The following is a 19985-nucleotide window of genomic DNA, read 5'->3' as shown; positions in this document are numbered from 1 at the left end:
TGCACATCAGACGTCTATAGGTGCGCTATACCATAGACTGCCAGTAAGCCCTCTTACATCAAGTGCTACAGCCGTCTTCCCTTGCTTGGAAGTATTAGCAATATGCTAGCACTATGCAAAATACAGCAAGAGCACTATTTCAGGGGCCTCTGACAAAAACAGCTGGGACATGGTATGAGTAGCTGGGCATATGATGTCAGTGCCTGGAAAATGGCAATCGAATACCTATGAAACTGTCGGCTTTGTCAATGCTTGCTTTTAAGAGGTCTTCAGTACAAGGAACAGATGTGTGGACACACATACAAATCAATTGGTTGAAAGCACACATGGTTAAGACATTTTTATTACACCAGCAGCAAATTTACAGCTGCAAATAAGCCATGCACTCTTGGAGGACTTTAGAACGAACACAGGATGCCCTGTATACTATATAGTTTGATGTTTTTGTTTGATAGAGATAGCTCTTAGTTACCAGGGCAATGTGTTTTTTTCAAGGAGGGGCATCTAGTGGGTGGGAAAGGCCAAAGGGATTAGCATGGGCATGGGCCTTCAATGGATGGGTAAATAACCAAACAGCACCCACAAGCTGTGTTCCCTTCTTAACTGTACTCCAATGTAATAGTTTCAGTTTAGAGATGGTGCTTAATCACCACCTAACAAACAAAACTAAAGATACATATGTGTATTGAAAAATAAGAAGACTGCATACTCTCAGTTTACTATAAAAACTGAAAAAGTAGGACAAATGGGTGATGTTCAGTAAGGCGCTAGATGGTAAGAGAGCTAGGTTGTTCGTACCTGTCAAAAACAAGTTGTCTGACTTCAACTATGAGCTGTCTAGGAAGGCATTCCAGAATTATGAGGCTGTAAAACAAAGCAGTGCCTACTGAGAGGGCATTCATTGTTTTTATAAATGAGCGCTATGCACTGGGGTGGACTGGCCTATAGGGAACTCTGGAGATTTCCTGGTAGGCCTCTGCACCCTGTCCCTCTTTTGCGTGGTGACCAAAATTTCCCATAGGAAAAGGGTTGGGCTTGCTGAAAATGTGTAATATGGGGCCACTTTTAAAATTATGTCCAGGGCCTGTATTGGTTCCAAGGCTGAACTCATCAATTACTGATGGCTGACCTCCATGCCTTCTCTCTGCCCTCGTCTATTGCATCTGTTGCTCTACAGAAGGGCTATTCAAACTGTCTCATACAGAGCACCCCCTTGAATACAAATATTGCTTCTGTGCCCCTCCCTCCCACCTAGGGGTTTCCCCTCCAAACCCCCTCTTAGAGGGCCGAACGGGGTACCAGGGGGGCTCAGGCTCTTCAAAATATAAGCAGATTTTCTACTGCTTATATTTTTTATTAAAATCAGTTCCCTCAATCATTTTTCAAAGAGTCTGGGCCCACCCTGGACATCCTTTGGGCCGGCCTAGGGGGACTAGCGCCCCAGTTTGAAGACCACTGCTCTACAAATAAGTCCTGAGGCACACACGATTTTTCTTGGAGGGTATTCTCGTGCCGTGGCCACTATGGGCCTTCTTCGGGAGTGCTTCTGGATTGGAAACAGTGCGCTGTTTGGGAGAATGCTAGTTGAAAATAACTTCGGTTAATTTTGCATGAGTATCTACTTGGTAGCTTGGCAGCCATACCTTTCAGAAATGCCATGCGCAGGACACAGTGCAGCTAGCTGGGCAAAAGCCAGGCATGCTGACTTTACAAGCATGACATGCTTGTATAGTTGAGAGCCAGTTGTACTGCAAAAAGGGGCAATTGGAACCGAGGAAGACCAGCAAACTAACATCACATTATGACAACCACCATACACCTGATTCATAAAATGGAATCGGAGCAAAATGCGCAAAGTGCAAAAGGTGCACAAGAGGAGTGCAAGCACAGTTCGACATGTGCTTGGAAAATGGACACTTTGCAGGAATGTGTATGAGTACATTGCTAAACTGCACACAAATGTTTCCTTTAAAGAAGCACACAAAGTGCAGACATGGCTCCACTTTAAGCAAAACCATACAAAAAGGAATCAGTGCAGATAGACAGAATATGCAATGCCTGCACTTTGCACAATGCAAAATGCACAGTCTATAAAAACGTGCATGATATATCATAGGTACATTGTATGAATAAAACATATTAATAGACACAGCCTACATATCTTTTATACAGCAACTTTTTTTGTATTATGCCACAGTACTGAACTCAAGAATCTTGCAAGTGTTTTGCAAAGGATTCATGATACAAAGCCATAAGAATAGAAATACACATAAGGAGGGGAATGGCATTTTAATCACCAAATCTATCTAGTTGAGTTAAACAATATGAAAAAAGTCACCACCATTCAACAAAAGTATTAATGGTCTTGAGGATTAAGAATGTTTGCTCAATAAGGGGTGTTTCAAAAGGTTTTAATACCAGTATCGACCCCTCAAGCGGACTACATATGTAATGTAAAAGTAGCCTTTCATATTATTATCATTATTATGACATTTATAGAGCGTGGACCTAGCTTCGAGAAGCATCAGAGCGCTTTACAGAGATATACAACAGAATAGATATACAGCAGGGCTGGATACAGAGAGACTCAGAGGAGGGGTACAGCTGTACAGGGTGGCGGGGATGAGCGGGGCAGACAGCGTCTAGAGAGCCAGGCTGCGCCAGGGGTGAAGTGATGTCCTTGGTGTTGAGGAGTCTTTCCTCCTCGAAGAGGTGGGTCTAGAGTTCTTTTCAGAATTGTAGGAGCGTGGGAGCTAACGGGGAGGAGGTTCCATAGTCTTGAGGCGCTGGCAGAGCGGCTTGTTTCTGGTCATCCTTTTTGGAGCGGTGGTTTCAAGTCTGCGCGTGTCCTGGCTTCTGGTGGTGCGCTGTCTGCCGGAGATGCTGAGTTTCTCGACAAAAGTTGCTGGGTGATTTGAGAGCAACTGCCTTACAGATAGCACAACCTCTGCCATTTTGGCAGTTTCTTGGTGCTGCAGCCTTCCACTTTCATTGCTTTCCAAAATACTGCAAGCAGCACCTTCATTGGAAAACATGGAAGCGATGCAGCAATGGCATCCAGTCATATGGAGGACTCTGAGAGGAAAGGAAACGTCGCGGCAGCAGAAGGGAAAAGGTTCATTCACTCTATGTTTCAACACCACGGTTGCTCATTATGTGACCCGTGAGATGATTTGTACTGAAACTCCCATTAGCTCTAGCCAACCTATTCTGTAGTCTCAAATATCTGACAGGCATCAGCAGCCTATGGCTCCTCAGATGTTTGGACTACAACTCCCATGATCCCTCGCCTTAGTGTTTCCTGGCTAGGTCTGATAGGAGTTGCAGTCAAAACATCTGGAGAGCCAAAAGTTGCAGTTCCCTGTCCTATAGCATAAAGAGATGCCAAATTTTGGGGGCAAGAGTCACGATTACGTTTTTTGCATCTTTTCCATCAAGAAATTATTTATTTATTTATTTATTACATTTGTTATACGCCCAGATCCGGGGGTATCACGGCGTAGTTACAGACAATGGGAGAATGCAATCTTAGAAAGTACACAGAGGTACACAGGAATAGCAGTCAATAATATACAATAATATACAAGGCAATCAATAATATACAACAAAATGCAAAGCAGTCAGATATGTACAGTTAATTGGAGCGGAATAATGGCGCATGCAGTAAGTGGCACTACCGCATGCAGTGTCTTGTCACTTTAAGACGTTGTCGCTGGCAAGCAAGTGAAGTAATGCGGGATTCAGGCATTAACACATGTAGTAAATATGCCGTCTGACCCCATGTATGGACATTACAAACTTTAAAAAAATGCATTTTCATCCCTGTTTGTAGAATCGGAATGTAATGCAAGCCTCCTTTTGTTTTTTTTATTGCATATGGTTAAAATACTTCAACCTTTACAATATTTATAATACTATACACCTTATATAAAAATAAAAATTCCATTACTTCACACTGATGCTGTCCCATGGAGACAAAAATGCACAGAAGGGTCACTGCCTTTCTGCAAACTCTGTGGTCGCATTACGAGTATGGTGCTGCAGGAAAAAATTGGCAGTAACGGAATTACCGCCACTTTTCCCACAGCGCCATACTACGAGCATGGCTCTGGAGTGGAGGATTTACCTATAGCATCATGATGTAGGTATATACTCCCACGTTCTGCCAAAAATAGGTAAAATTACCAGAATTACTGCAGCGGTATTTCCGCCGGTGGTTATTCGGCCAAATATGCCCCATAGAGGCCAATGAAGTCTCAAAAAATTGGTATTAACTCTGCCATCGCCACTTGTAATCCAGTGGTAATTCCGCTGGACCAAGTGGCAGTAACAATAATTCCATTGGATAGTATTCTGACATATTTACCACCGAAATACCGCCCAACTGGTAATGAGGTCATCTGTTTCTCCCGCCTCAAAGGGGCTGGGAATGTGGGCATCACTCACCCTTCATGATCCCTGCTTCTTTTCATTCAGCAAGAAAAGGGGTTGCAAAAGAGTGGGGGCAAATAAACAATGTATACCCCACCTTTTGGGTGGAGGGAAAACTATGGCCTATTCTTTCCTAAAGGCACTGAAGCCTAACATCCTGCGGTATTGACGGCAGGTGGTTTATTATAAATAGCGTATAAGGTAAATACCCCCAGACCAATAAGTGGCGTAACCTGTAAGAACAAGTGATTGTAAAACAGTCCCTGCCAAATGCATCGTCTGCCCTGAGTGGTTTGGTGGGGCAGGCCTTGTGGCAAGGGGCCACGGACCGAATGCATCTGAAAGGCAACAAAAGATGGCAGGATGTCAAGCGCCGGGCCGAGAAAGAGGTGCCAATGATGAGCCGGTTTTGCAGTTCGACTGAAGGGCATGACAGCACACGTGAGACGCCGGCGGTGGTCGTTTGGGAGGCTCTCTGTGTTCCCACCTTTACAAAATCTATTGACGGAACTCGCCAACATGACACCATATACACAGGAGGCAAGGCGGCAGCATTCGCTAACACACTGGCATTCCCAGGATGCCACCACGCGGGTAAAACGTCCATGCACAGTCTCACTTATCCACTTAGATTGGCATGTGGCACGCGCAGCATTCAGTGCTACAAGTCACAGCATGCACGCAGTCAAAGCAACACCGAGGACTGGCAAAGCACCAGTGCCAATGAAGCACCAGCCCAAGAGAAGGGCGTGTCACAGCAATAGCTAATGTCAGATGCCTTTACAAATATCAGGAAACTGACACAACATTGTCAACAATGAAGTGAAGCCCTGGGTCCCTCTGGAATGAAGGGAAGACCTGAGCCCCTCTGGAACGAAGGGACGCCCTGAGTCCCTCTGGAATGAAGTGAAGTCCTGAGTCCCTCTGGAATGAAGGGAAGCCCAGAGTCCCTCTGGAATGAAGGGAAGTCCTGGGTCCCTCTGGAATGAATGAAGTGAAGTCCTGAGTCCCTCTGGAATGCAGGGAAGTCCTGAGTCCCTCTGGAATGAAGGGAAGTCCTGAGTCCCTCTGGAATGAAGGGAAGTCCTGGGTCCCTCTGGAATGAATGAAGTGAAGTCCTGAGTCCCTCTGGAATGAAGGGAAGTCCTGGGTCCCTCTGGAATGAATTAAGTGAAGTCCTGAGTCCCTCTGGAATAAAGGGAAGTCCTGAGTCCCTCTGGAATGAAGGGAAGTCCTGGGTCCCTCTGGAATGAATGAAGTGAAGTCCTGAGTCCCTCTGGAATGAAGGGAATTCCTGAGTCACTATGGAATTAAGGGAAGTCCTGAGTCCCTCTGGAATGATGGGAAGTCCTGAGTCCCTCTGGAATGAAGGGAAGTCCCGAGTCCCTCTGGAATGAAGGGAAGTCCTGAGTCGCTCTGGAATGCATGAAGTGAAGTTCTGAGTCCCTCTGGAATGAAGTGAAGTCCTGAGTCCCTCTGGAATGAAGGGAAGTCCTGAGTCCCTCTAGAATGAAGGGAAGTCCTGAGTGCCTCTGAAATGAAAGGAAGTCCTGGGTCCCTCTGGAATGAATGAAGTGAAGTCCTGGGTCCCTCTGGAATGAAGGGAAGTCCTGAGTCCCTCTGGAATGAAGGGAAGTCCTGAGTCCCTCTGGAATGAAGTGAAGTCCTGAGTCCCTCTGGAATGAAAGGAAGTCCTGAGTCCCTCTAGAATGAAGGGAAGTCCTGAGTCCCTCTGGAATTAAGGGTAGTCCTGGGTCCCTCTGGAATGAATGAAGTGAAGTCCTGAGTCCCTCTGGAATGCAGGGAAGTCCTGAGTCCCTCTGGAATGAAGGGAAGTCCTGAGTCCCTCTAAAATGAAGGGAAGTCCTGAGTCCCTCTGGAATGAAAGGAAGTCCTGGGTCCCTCTGGAATGAATGAAGTGAAGTCCTGAGTCCCTCTGGAAGGAATGAAGTGAAGTCCTGAGTCCTTCTGGAATAAAGGGAAGTCCTGAGCCCCTCTGGAATTAAGGGAAGTCTTGGGTCCCTCTGGAATGAATGAAGTGAAGTCCTGAATCCCTCTGGAATGAAGGGAAGTCCTGAGTCCCTCTGGAATGAAGTGAAGTCCTGAATCCCTCTGGAATGAAGGGAAGTTCTGAGTCCCTCTGTAATGAAGGGAAGTCCTGAGTCACTCTGGAATGAATGAAGTGAAGTTCTGAGTCCCTCTGGAATGAAGTGAAGTCCTGAGTCCCTCTGGAATGATGGGAAGTCCCGAGTCCCTCTGGAATGAATGGAAGTCCTGAGTCCCTCTGGAATGAAGTGAAGTCCTGAGTCCCTCTGGAATGAAGGGAAGTCCTGAGTCCATCTAGAATGAAGAGAAGTGCTGAGTCCCTCTGGAATGAAGGGAAGTCCTGGGTCCCTCTGGAATGAATGAAGTGAAGTCCTGGGTCCCTCTGGAATGATGGGAAGTCCCGAGTCCCTCTGGAATGAATGGAAGTCCTGAGTCCCTCTGGAATGAAGTGAAGTCCTGAGTCCCTCTGGAATGAAGGGAAGTCCTGAGTCCATCTAGAATGAAGAGAAGTGCTGAGTCCCTCTGGAACGAAGGGAAGTCCTGGGTCCCTCTGGAATGAATGAAGTGAAGTCCTGAGTCCCTCTGGAATGCAGGGAAATCCTGAGTCCCTCTGGAATGAAGGGAAGTCATGAGTCCCTCTAAAACGAAGGGAAGTCCTGAGTATCTATGGAATGAAGGGAAGTCCCGGGTGCCTCTGGAATGAATGAAGTGAAGTCCTGAGTCCCTCTGGAATAAAGGGAAGTGCTGAGTCGCTCTGGAATGAATGAAGTGAAGTTCTGAGTCCCTCTGGAATGAAGTGAAGTCCTGAGTCCCTCTGGAATGAAGGGACGTCCTGAGTCCCTCTAGAACATGGGTGCACAACATACGGCCCGCGGGCCAGTTGTGGCCCGCCATGCTGTTTTTTCCGGCCCGCGAGGCACAAAGACTTTCCTAATGGAGGGCGGCCCGCAAGCAGCATCGGCCGCCCTCCATTAGGAAAGTCTTTGTTGTCTTCCAGGCCGGACAAAACACTGGCCGTCATTGGCTCAGCACACACGCACCACGTCACTCCTACGAGCCACGTAGTGCGTGTGTGCTGCACCAATGGAGTGCCAGCACTACGGCTGGCGTGGCCAGTAAGGCTTGATGCCGGAAGGCATTTCAGCCTTGCTTGCCACGCCAGCCATAGTATGATTCCACTTACCTTGCCAGCGTTCCAGCTTACCTGCCTTCCAGCACGTCTCCGGTAAGTGGTCTGTGTGTTTGTGTTTGTGTGTCGGGTATGTTCTGCTATATGTTTGTGTTGTGTATGTTGAAATGGTGGGTTAGGGGGGTGTCGGATGTGTATGAATGTTTGTTTCTGAGTGTTTGTGTTGTGTATGTTGAGATGGGGGGTGGGGGCGTGTCGGATGTGTATGAATGTTTGTTTTTGAGTGTTTGTGTTGTGTATGTTGAGATGGGGGGCGGGGGGGCGTGTCGGATGTGTATGAATGTTTGTTTGTGTTGTGTATGTTGAGATGGGGGCTGGGGGGGTGTCGGATGTGCATGAATGTTTGTTTTTCGAATATTCGTGTTGTGTATGTTGAGATGCATGTATGGTGCATGCTTCAGAGTTTGTGTGCTGAGTTGGGGGGTGGGGGGTTCGGGTCTGTATGGGTGCATGTTTGAGAGTGTGCTGATTTGGGGGGTTCGGGTCTGTATGGGTGCATGCTTGAGTGTGTTTTGGGCATAGTGTTTGGTTGGGGGTGAGGGGGCCATGGGGCATAGTGTTTGGTTGGGGTGAGGGGGCCATGGGGCATAGTGTTTGGTTGGGGATGGGAACCATGGGGCATAGTGTTTGGTTGGGGGTGAGGGGGCCATGGGGCAGTGTTTGGTTGGGGGTGAGGGACAGGGGACATAGTGTTTGCTTGGGGGGTGAGGGACAGGGGGCATAGTGTTTGGTTGGGGGTGGGAGTCATGGGGCATAGTGTTTGGTTGGAGGTGAGGGGGCCATGGGGCATAGTGTTTGGTTGGGGGTGAGGGGGCCATGGGGCATAGTGTTTGGTTGGGGGTGAGGGACAGGGGGCATAGTGTTTGCTTGAGGCGTAGGGGCTATGGGGCATAGTGTTTGGTTGGGGGTGGGAGCCATGGGGCATAGTGTTTGGTTGGGGTTGAGGGGGCCATGGGGCATGGTGTTTGGTTGGGGGTGGGGGACAGGAGGCATAGTGTTTGCTTGGGGGGTGAGGAACAGGAGGCATAGTGTTTGGTTGGGGGTGGGAGCCATGGGGCATAGTGTTTGGTTGGGGGCGAGGGAGCCATGGGGCATAGTGTTTGGTTGGGGGTGGGAGCCATGGGGCATAGTGTTTGGTTGGGGGTGAGGGACAGGGGGCATAGTGTTTGCTTGAGGCGTGGGGGCCATGGGGCAAAGTGTTTGGTTGGGGGTGGGAGCCATGGGGCATAGTGTTTGGTTGGGGGTGAGGGGGCAATGGGGCATAGTGTTTGGTTGGGGGGGAGGGACAGGGGGCATAGTGTTTGCCTGGGGGGTGAGGGACAGGGGGCATAGTGTTTGGTTGGGGGTGGGATCCATGGGGCATAGTGTTTGGTTGGGGGTGAGGGGGCCATGGGGCATAGTGTTTGGTTGGGAGTGAGGGGGCCATGGGGCATAGTGTTTGGTTGGGGGTGGGAGCCATGGGGCAGAGTGTTGCACTCCAAGAGTAAACTCAATAATAAAGCTAAAACAGGCACAGTTAGGAGATGTATATCCTTTGCTTTTTTGAGGAAACCTGACTCAACGAAGGCCATACTCCTCTTGGGCAACCCAAACAGCAAACTATAGCAGTCTAAAATAACGGAATGTCCAATCAAGGGTCAATAAAATATATGTCATTTAATTAAACAGACGATATACAATAAAATAACTAAATCGAAATAAATGATAACAATGGAAAATGTGTAGTACAAAATGTAAGTTTGAAATGCAATAAAAATCGTTACCCCCTCAAAAACATATTCTTTTTCAATGTGTTTAATACAAATTGCGTGTCGGATGTGTATGAATGTTTGTTCGTGTTGTGTATGTTGAGATGGGGGCTAGGGGGTGTAGGATGTGCATGAATGTTTGTTTTCCGAATATTCGTGTTGTGTATGTTGAGATGCATGTATGGTGCATGCTTCAGAGTTTGTGTGCTGAGTTGGGGGGTGGGGGTTCGGGTCTGTATGGGTGCATGTTTGAGAGTGTGCTGATTTGGGGGGTTCGGGTCTGTATGGGTGCATGCTTGAGTGTGTTTGGGGCATAGTGTTTGGTTGGGGGCGAAGGGGCCATGGGGCATAGTGTTTGGTTGGGGGCGAGGGGGCTATGGGGCATAGTGTTTGGTTGGGGATGGGAACCATGGGGCATAGTGTTTGGTTGGGGGTGAAGGGGCCATGGGGCAGTGTTTGGTTGGGGGTGAGGGACAGGGGACATAGTGTTTGCTTGGGGGGTGAGGGACAGGGGGCATAGTGTTTGGTTGGGGGTGGGAGCCATGGGGCATAGTGTTTGGTTGGGGGTGAGGGGGCCATGGGGCATAGTGTTTGGTTGGGGGTGAGGGGGCCATAGGGCATAGTGTTTGGTTGGGGGTGAGGGACAGGGGGCAGAGTGTTTGCTTGAGGCGTAGGGGCTATGGGCATAGTGTTTGGTTGGGGGTGGGAACCATGGGGCATAGTGTTTGGTTGGGGTTGAGGGGGCCATGGGGCATGGTGTTTGGTTGGGGGTGAGGGACAGGAGGCATAGTGTTTGCTTGGGGGGTGAGGAACAGGAGGCATAGTGTTTGGTTGGGGGTGGGAGCCATGGGGCATAGTGTTTGGTTGGGGGTGAGGGGGCCATGGGGCATAGTGTTTGGTTAGGGGTGGGAGCCATGCGGCATAGTGTTTGGTTGGGGGTGAGGGACAGGGGGCATAGTGTTTGCTTGAGGCATGGGGGCCATGGGGCAAAGTGTTTGGTTGGGGGTGGGAGCCATGGGGCATAGTGTTTGGTTGGGGGTGAGGGACAGGGGGCATAGTGTTTGCCTGGGGGGTGAGGGACAGGGGGCACAGTGTTTGGTTGTGGGTGGGATCCATGGGGCATAGTGTTTGGTTGGGGGTGAGGGGGCCATGGGGCATAGTGTTTGCCTGGGGGGTGAGGAACAGGAGGCATAGTGTTTGGTTGGGGGTGGGAGCCATGGGGCATAGTGTTTGGTTGGGGGTGAGGGGGCCATGGGGCATAGTGTTTGGTTGGGGGTGGGAGCCATGGGGCATAGTGTTTGGTTGGGGGTGAGGGACAGGGGGCATAGTGTTTGCTTGAGGCGTGGGGGCCATGGGGCAAAGTGTTTGGTTGGGGGTGGGAGCCTTGGGGCATAGTGTTTGGTTGGGGGTGAGGGGGCAATGGGGCATAGTGTTTGGTTGGGGGTGAGGGACAGGGGGCATAGTGTTTGCCTGGGGGGTGAGGGACAGGGGGCACAGTGTTTGGTTGGGGGTGGGATCCATGGGGCATAGTGTTTGGTTGGGGTGAGGGGGCCATGGGGCATAGTGTTTGGTTGGGGGTGAGGGGGCCATGGGGCATAGTGTTTGGTTGGGGGTGGGAGCCATGGGGGATAGTGTTGCACTCCAAGAGTGAACTCAATAATAAAGCTAAAACAGGCACAGTTAGGAGATGTACATCCTTTGCTTTTTTGAGGAAACCTGACTCAACGAAGGCCATACTCCTCTTGGGCAACCCAAACAGCAAACTATAGCAGTCTAAAATAACGGAATGTCCAATCAAGGGTCAATAAAATATATGTCATTTAATTAAACAGACGATATACAATAACTAAATCGAAATAAATGATAACAATGGAAAATGTGTAGTACAAAATGTAAGTTTGAAATGCAATAAAAATTGTTACCCCCTCAAAAACATATTCTTTTTCCATGTGTTTAATACAAATTGGGGTTTGAAAAAGCCTCCTGACATGTCCCGCCTACCGCCCCACCCACTTTTACTTTTCGGCCCACTATAGACCTCATGTAAGGTACTTTCGGCCCTCTGTCAAAATCAGTTGTGCACCCCTGCGTCTAGAATGAAGGGAAGCCCTGAGTCCCTCTGGAATGAAAGGAAGTCCTGGGTCCCTCTGGAATGAATGAAGTGAAGTCCTGGGTCCCTCTGGAATGAAGGGAAGTCCTGAGTTCCTCTGGAATGAAGGGAAGTCCTGAGTCCCTCTGGAATGAAGGGAAGTATTGAGTCCCTCTGGAATGAAGGGAAGTCCTGGGTCCCTCTGGAATGAATGAAGTGAAGTCCTGAGTCCCTCTGGAATGCAGGGAAGTCCTGAGTGCCTCTGGAATGAAGGGAAGTCATGAGTCCCTCTAGAATGAAGGGAAGTCCTGAGTCCCTCTGGAATGAAGGGAAGTCCTGGGTCCCTCTGGAATGAATGAAGTGAAGTCCTGGGTCCCTCTGGTATAAAGGGAAGTCCTGGTCCCTCTGGAATAAATGAAGTGAAGTCCTTAGTCCTTCTGGAATAAAGGTTAAGTCCTGAGTCCCTCTGGAATGAAAGGAAGTCCTGCGTCCCTCTGGAATGAATGAAGTGAAGTCCTGAATCCCTCTGGAATGAAGGGAAGTCCTGAGTCCCTCTGGAATGAAGGGAAGTCCTGAGTCCCTCTGGAATGAAGGGAAGTCCTGAGTCTCTATGGAATGAAGGGAAGTCTTGCTGTTAATGGATGTGCAGATCTTCCTGGCATCTTCCTTGTCCTCCATCTGCAGAATGGAGTTTGTGTGGCTGAAAGATGGAAGCGTGAGACATCCAGAGATCTGAGGGCTGTGACCGCAAATGCGTTAGATTGTTGTTTTGGTCAAGATGGTGCCCAGCATCAAAGAAGTCAACAGGTCTTTGCCGAGGGCCGTAACTTTGGGGCGGCCAGTATTCTGCTATAATGACGCCAAAGAGTGGGGTCGCACAATGCTCTGGCTGCCAAGAAGCAGTGTTGGAGACCCTGCTTACTATCATGCAGAGTGCCCAAGGCTCTTTTGGCCGGGTGTCAGAATGGGCATCCAGTCCTGTTTTTCTCTTCGGATTGTGGGACTTGTAGTTCCTTCTTTCCCAATTGAAATTTAGAAAAACGACAACTTCCGAAATGCCACAAAAACAAGCATTGGCAATGCCAATAATTTTGTGCGTTTACTGAAGTTATCTGCATTTTGCATTTATAGGTAGTTGGTGCAAGGAAGTGGGTGCAAAGTTTTAAAGGAGGATGCGATAAGGGACGCAGGCGTACAAGAGAATGAGACGGAAGGAGACTAGAGCAATAGGCCAATATGAAATAACTGTAGCTCAGAAATGGAAAGCCAGGCACAAAACTTGCCTCTTAGAAAGCTGCTGATTGAAGCAAATATTGTTAGAGATATTGTTAGAGAACTTCTCACACACATATTCACATACAATTACCATCCCAACCGTAGCCAGTACTCATTTATCGACCTTGTGAAATTGAAAGGCTCAGTTATCCTTGCCAGGATCTGAACCTGAGACATGCCGATCCTGCACACATCGCCGCAGCAAGCACCCAACCCATTGAGCTATCTCACCTTTCTGACAAAACTCTGCTGTTCCCAAATCCCAGCATATAACCTGCGGCCACCAACTCTGGTCAGGGTTTACACGTGCATCGCTGCAGCAAGCGCTTAAACCACTGAGCTATCTTACCACTTTAAACATCTCTGCTGTTCCCAAAAACCCCAGCACATAACCTACGTGCACCCAGGGCTTTTCCACCTGTGAGTACAAATATTGTAATCGAGTGTCTGGTGTAGGAGGGTAGCAAAGTGAGGCAAGAAAGGGCACAGGTTGCTAAGCACAACACACAAGCACGGGCAATGGGAAAGGCTTTAAGGCACGCGGGTGTTTTCGGATATCTGTGCCTGCCGACCGCCTGGTGCATCGGTGTAGGTATGCAATTGAAATTGTTGGACAACATTATTTTGTATTTAATTTGACTTCTAGTCTCGTTTACAAGACCATTATTTAAAAGTGGTCATGCTTAAATGAATGGTTATGCATCTAACTTGACAGATTGTGCTCAAAGTAACAGGCAAACTGCACACGCGCAGACAAGTAATACCCCGAGACCGGTCACTGTGGTTAGTCAAAATTGCAAAGGAGAGTATGAACAGAGCAAACTTTAAGACAGTAACTAAAAATTCAATAGTCTCTGGTTATGGGTAATCAAAAATATAATATTTAATTCTAAGACAATTTGGTCATCATTAAAAGTTAATATCAGTAAATATAAACCACTTCAGCAAGTGTAGGCCCCACTAGATAGAAAATGCCCACACTGGAGTGGTGACAAGAGACACTTCACAAAGAACATACAGTAAAAACATACATTATACTCAAATTAATCGAGAGTGCACGAGGCACATAGCATTACAATTACACAACATGGGCACTGTAAAACACTCTCATAAAATGAATAATGCAGAATAAAGAGCCATATCAATGAAGCTCAAAATTACCCAACATGTTTCTTTCCCACATCTCGATTCATTTTGATGATTAATTAGAAAGTAAGCAAGTGTATGCTTCTCAGTGTCTTGTGGCCAAAATATCACACAGGCTCTGTTTTCTTGCCGTTGTGAGGCGTGTAGTGTTGTTTGCCTCATTATAAATCCTTGACAAAGTCCCAGGAAAATGTGGGGAGGTGTGGGGGCGTTGGCGCTGGATGTACAGCCTCATGGTGACATGGGGCTGTCAAGAGCTGCACACTGCACCGTACACATTATGTCTACTCGAGGTGCAAACACAGTGGCCTGTGCAAGACTATGGTTTGCATGTACAAGACTCCGGCTGGATCTTCTCACCAGTATAAATGCACATTGAGGGTTGGGGCATGATAGTAAAGAGGCTGAAATGAAGGGACCGGTAGAAGTGATCATGAATGGTGTGATCCTCTGCAGACCACTTGGCTCCTTTTATATATATTTTTTTTAATTTATTTTTTAAATGTTATGTTTGATAGTACAAACTTTTCATTATATAATTTACGATTTAGGGAAGGTAGAAAAAGAGGAGAAAGGGTTAACATCCATGGTTCCGTTTCTCAGGAATTGTTATCGTTCATGATCGCAGTCCAAAATTTTACTACTGTTAAAATTAGGTTCTTGTCATGACCTTTTAGAAGATGGGCCCATCGTTCCTGTGTGTTCATCTGTTTCTGAGAGATTTTGAAGAAGTCCTTGAACAAGTTTCTTCTTTCTGTCAAAGCAGGGCAAACCATGATTACATGGAAGAGAGTCTCTCTAGTGTTATCATTCTTGCAAAATCGACAATCTGTGGTCATTGTGTTTGGATGTTTTATGTTGGATAGGTAGTCGCGAGTCGGTAGTATGTTTAGCCGAAAACGTAGGAATAGATCTCGTTCTGGGGAACATGCTAAGTATGGTGGCAGTTTGTTGAGAGCTCTTGCTTCTATTGAACAATTCAAGGATCTTTTATATTTTGATTGTTCCTCTATTGTTTTAATACAATCGTTTTGCTGAACTCTTCTTTTGGCATATTGTGGTCTATTTATTAGCATGTCTTCGCTAATTTCTTCGGCCTTCATTTTCTTTTTTATCTCGTTGGTCCAGTGTTGAAGAGCTGTTACATATACAGGGGTCTTTTTTTCTTTGAGTATTTCTAAAATTTTGTCCTGACAAATTATCTTTCTATAGAGATCAATTTTTTCCAGGTAATTATAGATTCTAGAGATTGTAGTGCTAATTCAAAACAAATTCTTGGTATTGGAAAAGATTTAGGTAAGGCCAGAGTTTTTCTCCAGAAGATGGCCTTGTATTATTGCCATTTCATCGTATCTTGATTGATTAATGTTTTTCCAGCGTAGGTTAGGATGGGGACCACCTTTTGTCTATATAGTAGGATTGTTGATTTTATTGTAAAGGTCCCACATTTGCAATGGAAAAAGTGACCTAAACGGGATAAGGATCTTGCTTTTCTCTCAATGTGGTCTTTCCATTCTTGCTCAACTGTTGACGGATTTATCATGGGGCCTAGATATTTAAATACTTTTGTTTCTTCAATCTCTTTATCTTCTAGCTGTAATTTCACATTTTGTCGCCTGGCACTATGCAGAGTTGTTAGTCTCATTAACTTGGTTTTCGGAATGTTAATTTGTAGGTCGTTCTCTTTCATAAAAAAGCCCACTTTGTCTAATGTTTTTTGTAGACCTGATTGCGTTTTATCCATGACAATGATGTCATCTGCATATATTAAGGTTTTTATTGGTTCATTGTTAATCTTCGGTGGATTCGAGAGTGGATCATGAATCGCTTGTACAAAACCAAAGGTATATAAGTTATATAGACAAGCAGCCAGGGGGCACCCTTGTTTCAGGCCATTCCAGGTGGTAATTTCTTCTGTTACTGTAACGACTTTTGTTAATCTGACTCTGATCGATGTATTAGAGTAAAGCTGTTTGACTGGATTGAGAATGGATGGGGGACAACCCCATGATGTTAACTTCAACCATAGTTTTTCTCTATTCACCGAATCGAATGCTGTTTTAAGGTCTATGAAGACAGCATATACTTGTTGTTTCTTTATTGTCACTTTGTACTTAATCATATTCAGAAGCAGCAGATTAACATTTGTGCAGATTTTGTTAGCGAAACCAGTTTGTCTCTTCTCTTGAAAGACATTTTCTGCTGCCCATGTATTGAGTTTTTTCATTAGGAATCCCGCAAACAGCTTTCCCAGTGGGTCAAGAAGGGCTATGGGTCTATAGTTTGTAGGCAGTTTCCTGTCACCAGCTTTATAGATCAGAATCAATGTCGCTAGGGTCCAACTGCGTGGGATTTGTTTGATTTTCTCTATTAAATTAAGAAGTTTTGAAAAAAAGGTAGCCCATTCTTCGGGAGCAGATTTTAATTGGCATTGGCGAGCCCATCAGGGCCAGGTGCTTGCGATGGATTCAAGGACATAATAGTTTTTCTGATCTCATCTCTTTCCCAATTTAAGTCCCAAGCGTGATGGTTATTCGAGTTTTGTGCTGTTGAAATGTTTGTTTTCCCTTTGTAGAGGTTTGTGAAATCTTGAGACCATTCTCCAGATTCTACCTCTTGTATCATTGTTGATACATTGGATTTTTCATTTAGAAGCAACCACAGTTGTCTGGTGTTATTCTGTTTTAAAGCCGCTAATATCGCTTCTGCATCTGCTTGCCGCATTATAGCTTTATGGGATTTCTGTTTTTCCTTTTTTATCTCTGCAGCAGAGGTTATTGTATTCTGTTTTTTGAGTTTTCAAATTTTTTTGTGCAAATTCTTTTTCATCGACTTAATGTCATGATTAAAGTGATGTTTGTGGTTGCTTTGGTGATTCGCACTGTTTTTTTTTGGGGTGCTGATATTTGTGCAGAATCCACTCATAGTTGAGTTTTGAGTGGTCTGGTAAATTTGAGGCCTCAAAATTTGTCAGCAGGTCAGCCATTTGGTGTTGATTTTTTCGAAGCTTGTTAAGACCATTGTTTAGTTCCAACTCTGGGAGATTTAATCGTGTAATTTGTGTTTGAGCAGTAGTCCATGTTATTAGAATTTGGTGGTGATCGCTATTTATTTGTGGATGATTTGCAGTAGCCGTTAGGTTTTTAGTATCATTCCTGAAACGAAGATATAGGGCCTCATTACACGGATGACGCTAAGGGATTACCCGCACCGGTAAGGGCACTGGTGCCGGTAATCCCTTAGCGCCATACTACGAGGTCCCTCAGCGGGTCCGTCCTTAACGTGTGGCCAGACCACACGTTAAGGAAGGGACCCGCTGAGGGACTTCAGGGAAAATAACGGTACCGATAATAGCGGTACCATTATTTGCTCCTTCCCCATTCCCATTGAGCCCTATGGGGGCTCAATGGGAATGGGGAAGGGCCTTGGTGAATGGGGAATTATCGCCCCGCCAACCTTGGAATGGGGCGGTAATTCCCCCATTCACCAAGGCGGACTCGGTAAAATACCGGCGGCAACCATGGCGCAAATAGCACCATGGTTACCGCCGTCCGTGTAATGAGGCCCATAGTCTATAATTGAGTTGGATTTTTGTTGTGTCTATGTTGGAGGGGGTTTGTTTTGGTCATTTCGTGGTTGTTCAGTCAATGTTAAGTTTCTAATGAGACTTTCTTTAGACAATTTTTTGCTCTTGAAGATAGATTGGAGGAATTTAGTCTCTTACCTTCTGGGCTATAAAGGTGGATACTCAAATCACCAGCAATTATGCATTCTGTTGAGTTATGTATGTTGGCAATTGCATCGAATTCGTCAAAAATTGAATCAAGGAATATGTTCTCATTCATTGATGTTGGATTCCAATAGATATTGAAGATTGTTAGATAGCTGGGTTCTTTTTTTGAGGTTTGCATACAGATGATGATGTATTGAGCCCAGGGCTGAAGATTTTGCTTTGCTACGATTGACCAAGATGGCTTTATTTTGGTCATAATCAGCATGCCTGATGACGGTCTACCTTGTTCTGAAGTGATCGCTGGATTCTTGAAGGTTGAGAATCCTTCGTAGGGTACCTCTTCCGACAGCCAAGTTTCCTGCAGGCAAATTATAGCCGCGTCTTTTTGATTTAAGGATCCTTCGGCGAAGAGGTGGTTTGAGCCACTGGTGTTCCAGGAGCATAATGTTATCTCTTCTTGCTTTATATCTTTGCTTTTTGGTTGTTATAAATAGGTCTTGATTCTTGAGTTTTGGATATCAGCTCGTTGTGTTAATTTTCATTTGATTTCAGCATTGAAAGACATGTCGGAATGCATTAGCTCCGTCCTGCGGATCGGGTGAGTATTTGATTGGGTATTTTTGTTCCGCAGCTCATTGACTGATGCTAACTGCAAAGTGTTCTGTAGGCTGTCGGTTTTCTTCTGTTTGTTTTGGTCCAAATACTCGTGATTGATAGTTGTTTTTAGTTTTTTTGCAGCCATAGATTTGGTTACAAGGACTTCTTCTGTTATAAATCCCAATTGCATTAAATGATTATTTGTTGATAGGACATGCATCATAGTTTTTTGATTGTAGAAGTCGATGTGGACTATGCCCATCTGATTTTTATTTGGAAAATGTAGGACATCAATTTCTCTAGAGGTGATTTGAGCCAATTGTGGAATAACTGTAAATAGACGTAGAATGTTTGATCTGTTCATGGTTAGTGATTCAGTAGGATTTAAGGTAGTTGCAGACAGTGATAGTCGAAAGATGTTATTTACTTTCCGTGGGTCCACAAAGATTGGTCGGATGAGTGGGCATTCGCCTAGGCCTGTAGTCATGTCCACGCTTTTATAGGAATTTTCAGTTTCTACTGAAGTCCAGCTCTCCTCATTTGATACTGTAGAGTATGTGAAGGAGATATTAGTGGATGTATTAATTGAGATTGAATTGGCAGTTGAGGTCTCAGAACATTCATCTAGGACTATTAGTAGCTCCTCTTGAGGATCAAACAGAGTCTCATTCAATTCCGTTGGACAGCTTGGTCCTACAGGTTTGTCAGTGCAGTTCCTCATCAAGTCGGTTACTGCGTGTTGGTCAATCACGGCTAATAGTGCATCAAGTGGTTCGTCCTCTCTTTGCATAGTTGTTTCACACCCTTGTTCTGAACCAGACATTGCTTCTGTAGGATCTGATCTTAATGCCACAAAGGCTTTCTCCGTGTCTGAATGAGCTTGTTCCTTCCTATTTTCAAGATTTTTTTGCGTTGTTATTATAGGTCTAGTTTGTTGTTTTTCAATCACCTGGAGTTTTCTTAGGAACGCTCGGGAGCCTGTCTGATGTTTTTTTGAAGTTATTTTCTTTGGCAGTGGTTGGTTTCCTAAATGACCTTGTTTGGTTAGGTCAAAGATGTCAAAAGGAGTGCATGATAAAGGTTCAGTAATTGGAATACTTATAGGTAACTTTAAGGGGTCTACTTGAACTTCGTATTGAGTAGTTTGGTTTGTTTTAAGTTTGGCATCAGATGTGGCTTTTTCACTTTGAGGTTGCGTTGAGAAGTGGTCTGGTTTGTTGGCTGTTTCAAGGTGTTTTTTTGGTTTGTCACCCAGCATTCTCTTTGTAATCGTTGTCAAGGTATCTGTTAAGTTTTGTTTGTCAACCCGGTCGATTCTTGCAATTTCTGCCAAGCGGCTTTGCCAGGTCGTGGTGGCTTCCGCCTCATAATTAAGACGTTCTTGTATCGTACCTATGAAGCCTTCGATATTGATTTGTTTTGTTAGAATCATAGCCAACAGGGTCGCTTGCTCTTTTGTAGAGTCAACCATTGCTTCTTGGATCCTAAGGAAGGGTACCATAGCTAACGAGAGAACAGCCACCAGCGTATTCTGGAGATCCAGCATTGTGGTTGGAATTCTTTCTGGAATCTCAGTGGGAATGTTCGTTGTAATCTCCTCTGATACAGGTTGGTTAGTGTCAACTGGTGGGGATTTTGATGCGGAGGCATGAGTAGGAGAGGTTTTAGTCTTCATGGATTTGACTTTATTAACGATTGGCGTGGATGTGTTATTGGTTGCCATGATTTTAC

This window comes from Ambystoma mexicanum, chromosome 13, assembly GCF_040938575.1.
Source record: "Ambystoma mexicanum isolate Mex_15411 chromosome 13, UKY_AmexF1_1, whole genome shotgun sequence".
In the NCBI taxonomy this organism is placed as follows: Eukaryota; Metazoa; Chordata; class Amphibia; order Caudata; family Ambystomatidae; genus Ambystoma; species Ambystoma mexicanum.
Note: the sequence above shows the minus strand (reverse complement) of the source record.